Source organism: Grammomys surdaster, unplaced genomic scaffold (assembly GCF_004785775.1).
Source record: "Grammomys surdaster isolate TR1022 unplaced genomic scaffold, NIH_TR_1.0 273, whole genome shotgun sequence".
Taxonomy (NCBI): domain Eukaryota; kingdom Metazoa; phylum Chordata; class Mammalia; order Rodentia; family Muridae; genus Grammomys; species Grammomys surdaster.
In genome coordinates, this window is record NW_021604714.1 from 791,590 (window position 1) to 800,198 (window position 8,609).

The following is an 8,609-nucleotide window of genomic DNA, read 5'->3' on the forward strand; positions in this document are numbered from 1 at the left end:
AGCTGGCATTACGGATAGGAGCTGCTGTACGAAACTCTCTCATTAGACCTGTCTGATCAGGATAGTTTGGCTAACTCAGCCACAGATCTCACAGAATTCTAAGTATATCCTGCATCAGAATTCCTTCTGTCAAGGCCTTTGCCCTACAGTGGGCTGTCCTGTGACAGAACTCCTTAGGTGTAACTGTCTTTGTCCTACAGTACTCCTCCAGGTTCAGAGCTGCCAATCTGGCAAGTTAACTAAAGATAATTCTAGACAATTCCAGTTCTTCCTTCAACTGTCTGTTCTTCCTTAAATTTATAGACAACACTTAAATTTATAGACAACCTCCGATGAGACTATCTAAAAGAATTTCACAAAGCAGAACAGCCTAAAAGAGCCTTCTTGGGCTGGTTTCTAGCCACACGAATCTGCCTACTTCAAGGTGAGATACATCTTTAATATTGTGCTGAGTTTGGCCGAAATTTCAGCTCCTCTGAATCTAAACTAAGTTACTGTCAAAACTAATATATTTCTCCTCCGTTTGGATGGAAGGGACACTACCATTATCAGGACCGACTTCCAAGGGAAAGCGTGAAGGTTCCGGGCCATGGGCTGCAGTTGGTGGGAAGCAGGGGGTGAAGGAAGTCGTGGGTGGGAACGTGGGCGGGAACCTGGGCTTTGCCAATGAACAACAGGTGCAAACGCTGCACTTTAAATTTAGCCACTGCACTTGGCATCCTGTCTCCCAGCATCCCGTCACAGCAACCACAGCTGATTTGGAAAGAATCAAGGGACAGATAGGAGAAGGGATCGTATTTTTATTAAAAGACAAAAGGAGGGGAGATTAACTTTTACAAAAATCAGCCTAAGGAATGAAAACACTGACCCTCGGAAAATATAAACACTTACAAAAAATGAGAGGGGAGGGAAATTATTCAGAGATGATAATCGTTAGCAAACCATCCTTAATTAAACACTTTGAACGTCACTCTTAGCCGCCAGAATGTGGAAGCAAAAATTGTGTAAGATTTGGATGGAGACTCAGAAAATAATATGTAGTGATCCAGAGTCTGGGTGAGAGGAGGGGAAATGACTTGGATAGGTCAATGCATTCATCGTCCCATAAGCCTGTCAATCAGTTGCGGGCTCACATGCTAGAAAAGCAAGGCAATGCATGAGACACAGACACGCCCCAAATTCTTGTGCCTTGTACAATGCATTTCTTTTTCTGAGATACTCATTTAACTCTCATGACCTTGACCTTGAAATGGAATCCGTTTTTTTTTTTTTTCCTCACCTAGCGTTTACCCATCATTGAAAAGAAAGGTCTCCCTCTTTTCCCCCTTGGCAGTTTGGGCAACATCGCCATCATGAATGACACAGTAATCATCCAGAGTAGGAAGTTCATGACTGACTGTCTGCTTCAGAGGAAACAAATGGTCCTTGATGTCCCTCACCCTGGGAAGGTAACGGTAGAAAAGACAGGAATTCCAGAAAGGCTAGCCAAAATGTACAAAACCACACCGGATGCCGTCTTTGTTTTCAGACTCAGAAATCTCTTTGGTAGTGACGGGACAACTGGCTTCCTATGATGTATGGTTCTTTGGATTATGCAAAGAAGAATGTGCCTAAACGCGGGCTTGCAAGACACGATCTTTATTGAATGAAAACGAGGACGTGAGCTCTTCAGAATATGTTCGAGAAGAAGGATTTTTATTGTAGATCTGAGGGGGAGTTCGGCCAGAGGCATCTGGAAGGATCCAGACTGAAATGGGCCATGGAGGGGGGGGGGGCTGGGAGGGAGGAGAGGAAGGGAGAGAGAGAGGGAGGGGGAGGTGGAGAGAGGGACAGGAAGAGTAGGAGGGGGAAAGAAAGCGGGAGGGGGGAGGGAGAAAGAGAGAGAGAGAGAGAGAGAGAGAGAGAGAGAGAGAGAGGGAGAGGGAGAGAGGGAGAGGGAGGAGAGGGAGGGGGGGGGGGGAGAGAGAGAGAGAGAGAGAGAGAGAGAAACCAGGAGAACAAGAGGGCTTGTGGCAGAAGAGGCAAGATTTTATAGGAATGAGAAGCTGGGAGAAGCAGCGAAGCCCAGCCCCTGGGCAGGAGATGTTATAGGTAGGGGCGGGGCGGGCAGTGTGGGAAGGGCCACAGGTACCAGCGAGCCTGGTCTAAGGTTTCTTTGGGATCTGACATTTATGAGAAGAAAGACCTCCAAAAACCGGGGAAAGGACTGCAAGAACAGAATGAAGAAGGTCCGGGATACTGCAAAGGCCAACGTAGGTGCTGGCAGGAAGCGAGTGGAGACTGGCTGCAGCTAAGGAAGGGAGATTCTGCAGTGGCCTGATCCGCTGCGACGGTGCCAACTTCTAAGGACAGGGCTAATACACTAAAAGCTTGCCTGTGTCAGAGAGACAGGGGTGGGTGCAGGGAGGAAGCGAGGGAAGACCTCTGGAAGGATCTTTGAGCATTCACACAGCATAAATTTAAAGCATACTATTAACGTAATAATCACCCACCCAACATTACTGAAGTCATTAAAAAGTTACAGGTGTTTGGTTTTTTTTTCCTTTGCTTGGCCTTTTTGCGGTTGTTTTGTGTTGATGTTGGTTTTGTGTTACAGAGTCTAATTCTATTTAACTAAGGCTAACTATTTCACCATTCAGAGGACAGACAAAAATCAAGAGTCAGAAAATGACGAGAAGACATGATGCCAGGATGTGCTGGCCCTGCTAGAATCCCTGCACTTCAGAGTTCAGGACCTGGAGGCTACATAGTGATTTGTAGGCCAGCCTGAGCTATCAAAAGCACCATGTTCCTTTCTTCATACCTTTCTTTTTTTAAAAAAAAAATTATTTGCTTATTTTCTGTATATGAGTACACTGTAGCTGTCTTCAGACACACCAGAAGAGGGCATCAGATTCATTACAGATGGTTGTGAGCCATCATGTGGTTGCTGGGAACTGAACTCAGGACCTCTGGAAGAGCAGTCAGTGTGCTTAACCACTGAGCCATCTCTCCAGCCCCATACCTTTCTGCCTTAAAATGTCTTTCTTAAGTTGAACCAGGGACCTTGGGTGTATCAAGGGTCAGAGGAAGGTAACTCAGTGTAAACTACTTTCCAGGCACTTTAGGATCTCAGCTTGATATCCAGAACCCACAGTTTTAGAACCATGAGCATGAAGGTCCACACTTATAATCCCAGCCCTAGGGGTTGGGGTGGAGGGAGGCAGAGATGAAGGGACCCTGAGGCTTGCTGGTTAACCTAACTGAATCAACAAATTCCAGGTCTGTGCAAAACTCTCCTATGCCTAGACAGATACACATACACACAAACATACACACACACACATACACCACATACCACACACACCTCAACACACGTACATATACCACCACACACACACATGCACATAGCCACACACACAAACACACACTACATACCACACATGCCTCAACACACATACACACACCACCACACACACATGCAAACACACATACCACACAGACACACACATGAACATACCATGCACACATAGACATACACACACCATAACACATACATACACACACATACCACTCACATATACACACAGACACACACATACATACACCAAACACACACACACTCACAGATATCACACACATCACTCATATATACACATAGACACACACACACACACACATATGACTCACACACACACAGTCCTGTCCTTTCACAAAAGGGAAGGTGGGAGTTTAACACACTGGTTTTTGTTTGCTGAGGCATTACAATAAGATCAACATGGTAATTCCATTCCTGGGGCCATTTATTCAAAAGAATAAATTTTGAACTGCCAAGGCTGCTCAAGCATCATTGAGAACACTGGGATGATGGATTCCAAAATGCTTCTAGCCAAAATACACAAAGAATTCTTACAAACCATGGGCAAGAGACTTGAATAGATACTTTACAAAAGAGGACTTCTAAACAACCCAGAAAGCAATAGGAAAGAGGCTTGACTTCATTACCAACCAATTAGATACAAACCAAACCCACCATGCTATAGCACGTCAAGCCTAGGGAAATGGCTAAAATGAGAGAGATACAGAAGATGCTAAATTTTCACAAGAATCTGGAATAACCATGATGCTTACAAGTCAATAGGAGTAAACACGGATACAGACACTGTTACCAGAAAACAGATGCTGTTGATCAATTGGACAGAGATGACATGATATAAAGTATTAACGAGGACCCTTTTTCTAAGGTTTAATGATTCCAGTGGATTCTCTATGTTTGCTCAGCTGTAGAGGATGGGACTATTTCTAGCAGTTGTTGTCACGTAACCTTTACCCATCAGTTGTCTTCCTGCCTTTCCAATGGCTTGAGATATTTGTGGTTAGGCTGGGGTGTAGCTCAGCGGTAGAGTACCTGGCATGTTTGAGGCCTTGGGCCTTGGTCATCTGTATCATGCAGACCAAGGCTGCATAAACTGACTGGGTATGCCAGGCTTGTGTTACTGGGGGTGTACTGTGGCAGTCGGGATTTTGAGATTAATGCTATACACCTTTAAACAACGTTTTTTGTTCCTTTATTTTTAATTTTTCATATACTATACTTTGGTCATATTCTTTCCCCTCCCCCAACTCCTCCCACATCCTCCACCACCTTCCTACTCACCCAACTTCCCTTTCTTTCTCTCTCTTACTGTGTGCCTTTAATCCTAGCACTCAGGAGGGAGAGGGTAGGAAGACTGCAAATTCAAGGCCATCCTCAACTACAAAGAAAGTTGGAGGCTAACCTGACCTACAGGCCCTGTCTCAAAAATATATACATTATTATAAATTTTTTATTTATATATTTATATATATATTATATATTTATAAATTATTATTATATTATGAATGAAATTATGTTTGTTCAAAGCCTAATATGAATCAGGCTTGTCGAGTGTGTAATTCTATCGCCTTGGAGGCTGAGCCAAGAGGACCATGAGTTCAAGTCTAGCCTGAGCTACACAGTGAATCCCTGTCTCAAAACGCTAGATGTTGTCTCTGGGTTTAAGGATGGTTTGGATCCCATCTTTGGACTGAGCTTCTCAACAGTGAGACACTGGTGATTGGTATCATGCAGTTCAGTCCACATGTGATCTAATTATCACCTATGGTGAATGGAACTAAAGTACCTGTTTGGCAAGTGTCTAGGGGGCACAAATATCCACAGCACACTCCCAGCACGTGGTAACAATGTGTTACTTACATCAGTAACACAGCCTGGCTTTCCGGAAGCTACACTCTCAGTACACAGTCCAACAGAGTCCTCTTAATTTCTAGGATTGCCCAGGCACCTGTAACCCAGGCTCTTGTTATCATGGCCCTGAGGATTTTGAGATTAAAGCTATACGACTTAAAAGTGGTTTTTATTCTTTTTTTTTTAAACTTTCATACAATATATTTTGAACATACTCTTCTGTTCTCCCAACTCTTCCCAGATTGTCCACCACCTCCCTACCCATCCGGCTTCGTGTGCTTTCTCTTCAAAAACAAATAAGCACACACACACTCAAGAACAAAAAACAACACGGAGTCCAATGTGTGTCCACCAAGTTCTCCTGAGCAGTGGACCTGTACGACTTCAGATCTTGGCTTTTAAAAACAGATAAGAATAAAAAGAGCCTTGTAAACAATATAACCCTCCTTGACCCCCGAAATTAAGGATACCTACTGACGTGAATGTTTTGGCCAGAAACGAGGATTAACTTAGTAAGAAAACTAGATTAATACTACCTCCGAGTGCGGGGGGTGGTGGGGGGGGATGCGGTGGACTTAGACGCAGCACTCAGTGTTTCGTGCACCTTGGCTCACACACCCCTCTCACCAGCATTAGAATACAGGCGCCCCTCTTTCTATAAGGGGAAACTTCTGAGGTTAAGTCATTTGTCCAAATTGAGTACCCAAACTCAAGGACCCTAGCTCCTACATCGGTAACACAGCCTGGCTTTCCGGAAGCCACACTCTCAGTACACAGTCCAATAGAGTCCTCCGAATACTACCGTGTAGCCTGGCCTTTCTTTGCAGTGCCTGGGACTGAAGCCAGTGCTTTCCATGCTGAGCACATACTCTAGCACTGAGGTACATCCACAGTCCCAGCAACGCCTGCGTTCTCTCCAGGACACTCATTGCAGAGGAGGGGAAAAGAAGCAACACGGAAGATTTGAGCTGAAAAAGACTTTTCTAATTAACGTTCTCTGGCCACAGAGAACTCACTGAGGTCTAAGCTCTTAACAGTCATTTTGTGGGTCACACGGTTACTTAATGGGTGGGCAGGACTGAGAGTGTTCCGGGCTCTGAAGGCACGTCCCTTTTCCTACAACATGAAACCCTCCCCTCCCACATCCTGGTCTTTCAGGTTACTGCTATCAAGTACAGGGTCTAAAGTTCTTGTTGACTCTAAATGGAGTGGCCAAGGGGGCACAAGAAGGGTGAATAATTCGGGCAATAAATGCTTACAGCTTCCACTTCCTGATCTGTATTCGGGGCCAATTGCACCCAGTCAAGTGCTGGGCTGGAAAGTCCCCTCTGCCCTCAACCTGTTTCTCTGCATTAGCTGTGTCTTGACACTACAAACCCTGACATAGTTTACTCTTTTGGATTGAAACACCAGAAACAGCTGTTAAAATGCCAACGACTGAACGTCTAAATAAAATCTTCTCGATACATTTGCGGGACTTTATTTATGGAATCAGCCATTTGTCTACTGAGAAAGTCCCTAAGGCGTGCCTCTGTTGAGCCTGTCTTGGTGGGATCCAATGGCGCGGGACAGCACGGTGGAAAAAGTGGGAACTTCAGGGAGGGGCCCATGGTTGGATGAAGTCACGGAGTACCTGGGGATGAGAATAGAAAGGGAAAGGCAGTGGGAGAGAGACAGGAGAAGGATGGAGCAGCTCTGTACACCTTGCAGAGTGGAATACAGATTCAGCTTCTACTTCTGTGCGGGAGGACAGTCTTGATCGACTGCCCGGCTTTCTGTTGCTACTCTTTTTCCCATTTTGAAACAAAGTCTCAATATGTAGCCCTGGCTGGCCTCAAACTCACAGCGATCTACTGCCTCTGCCTCCTAATTCCTGCCCCTTTAATTTAAAGGTTGGGGGGGATGAGTCAGTGATTAGGACCTGTTGTTCCTTTTGTAGAGGACCCAGGTTCAATTCCCAGCACCCACACGCTGGCTCATAACTACCTGTAACTTCAGTTTCAGGGGTTCATATACTGTCTTCTGACCTTGGTGGGTGCCAGGTACACATGTGACATACAAACATACGTGTAGGCAAAACACTCATACACATAAGATAATAAAATCTTAAAAATAAAACAAACACACAGGCCACCAAGCCTTTCCCAGTGTGGCTCTCTTCTTCTCAAGGAGGTCAAAGGGGAAGAGAAGAGACTGAATGCTCAGTGCCTGGCTGTGGCCTGTGGCTTGCTGAGACCCACCCTGTGCAATCTCTGGCCTGCATCAGACATCACCATCCCAACTGTACACATGAGAAATGGAAGATCCAAAGAGCTCCTTTTCCTGGTGCACATACCTAAGAGCTCACTCTAGGGGACTAAGCACTGAGTACAGACTGAATGAGGTCCTCTGACCCAGGCTTGCTCACTCTTCCACACTCCCTCCATAGAAAACATGTTTCCTAGACTCTGTGCCCTCCCTCCCTCTTCCTCTCCTTCTCCCTCACTTTCTCCCCCTCTCCCTCTTTCTCTGTCTCTCCATCCCACCCTCCTTCTCTCCCTCTCTCTCTTCCTCCCTTTCTCTCCCTCTCCCTCCCTCGATCCTTCCCTCCCCCTGTCCCTCTCTCTCTCCCTCCCCCCTCCCATCCTCTCTGTGTCTCCCCTCCCTCCTCCTTTGTAGTCCCGTATTCTTATTTGTGGACACCCCTATTCTTTGCTATGTGACACCGACCTTCACTGGTCTAATTTATCATAGTAAGGTTGGCGCTTCATTCGTAAGTGGGCCATCTGGCAGGCAGCATATGGAAAGAGACCCTTTGACAAGGTCGTAAGAACATTACAATTTAAAGAAGTTTCCTAAGCTGGAGCAGTACATGCGGTAAGAACACTTACTCAGCATATGGAAGGCCCTGGGTTTGAACTCCAACACCATAAAATAAATAAGTGGTTTTTCTAAAATCTAAAAGAAATACTGTTGATGACAATCTTGAGGGCCAGCCGTTACCAAGGTATTGTGCTGCGTGCCGTGTGAATATTACGTTATAGCATCTTGATTAACCCTCACTATTTTCCTATGAGGAAGATACTCTATTAGATTCCCCTCCCTTTTTTTTTTAATTGATGAGAAAACTAAAACATGCCAGAGTAATTTGCTAAAGCTTGGCTGGCTGCTGGGTGATGGAGCCAGTTCATGGATGCAGACAGACTTAGAGTCCACATGGTGAGCCTGGGGTTCATTCTGTAGACTCTACAGTGTAGAGCCCTATACTGTTAGCTCGGAGGCAATCACCATGAGCCCACACAGGGATCCAGGGGAGTGACCAAGTCAAAATGATTTCTTTGGGGTTGAGAGTTACCTGATGAGTTAAGAATGTGCACTGGGCTAGCGGAGGACCCAGGTTTGGTTCCCAGATTCCACACTGGAA

General features: G+C 45.5%; 1 pseudogene; it reads left to right on the forward strand.

Moving 5' to 3' along the window:
• The first annotated feature begins 1,352 nt into the window (after positions 1 to 1,352).
• LOC114628891 lies at positions 1,353 to 2,294 on the forward strand (annotated as a pseudogene).
• Positions 2,295 to 8,609: the final 6,315 nt, after the last annotated feature.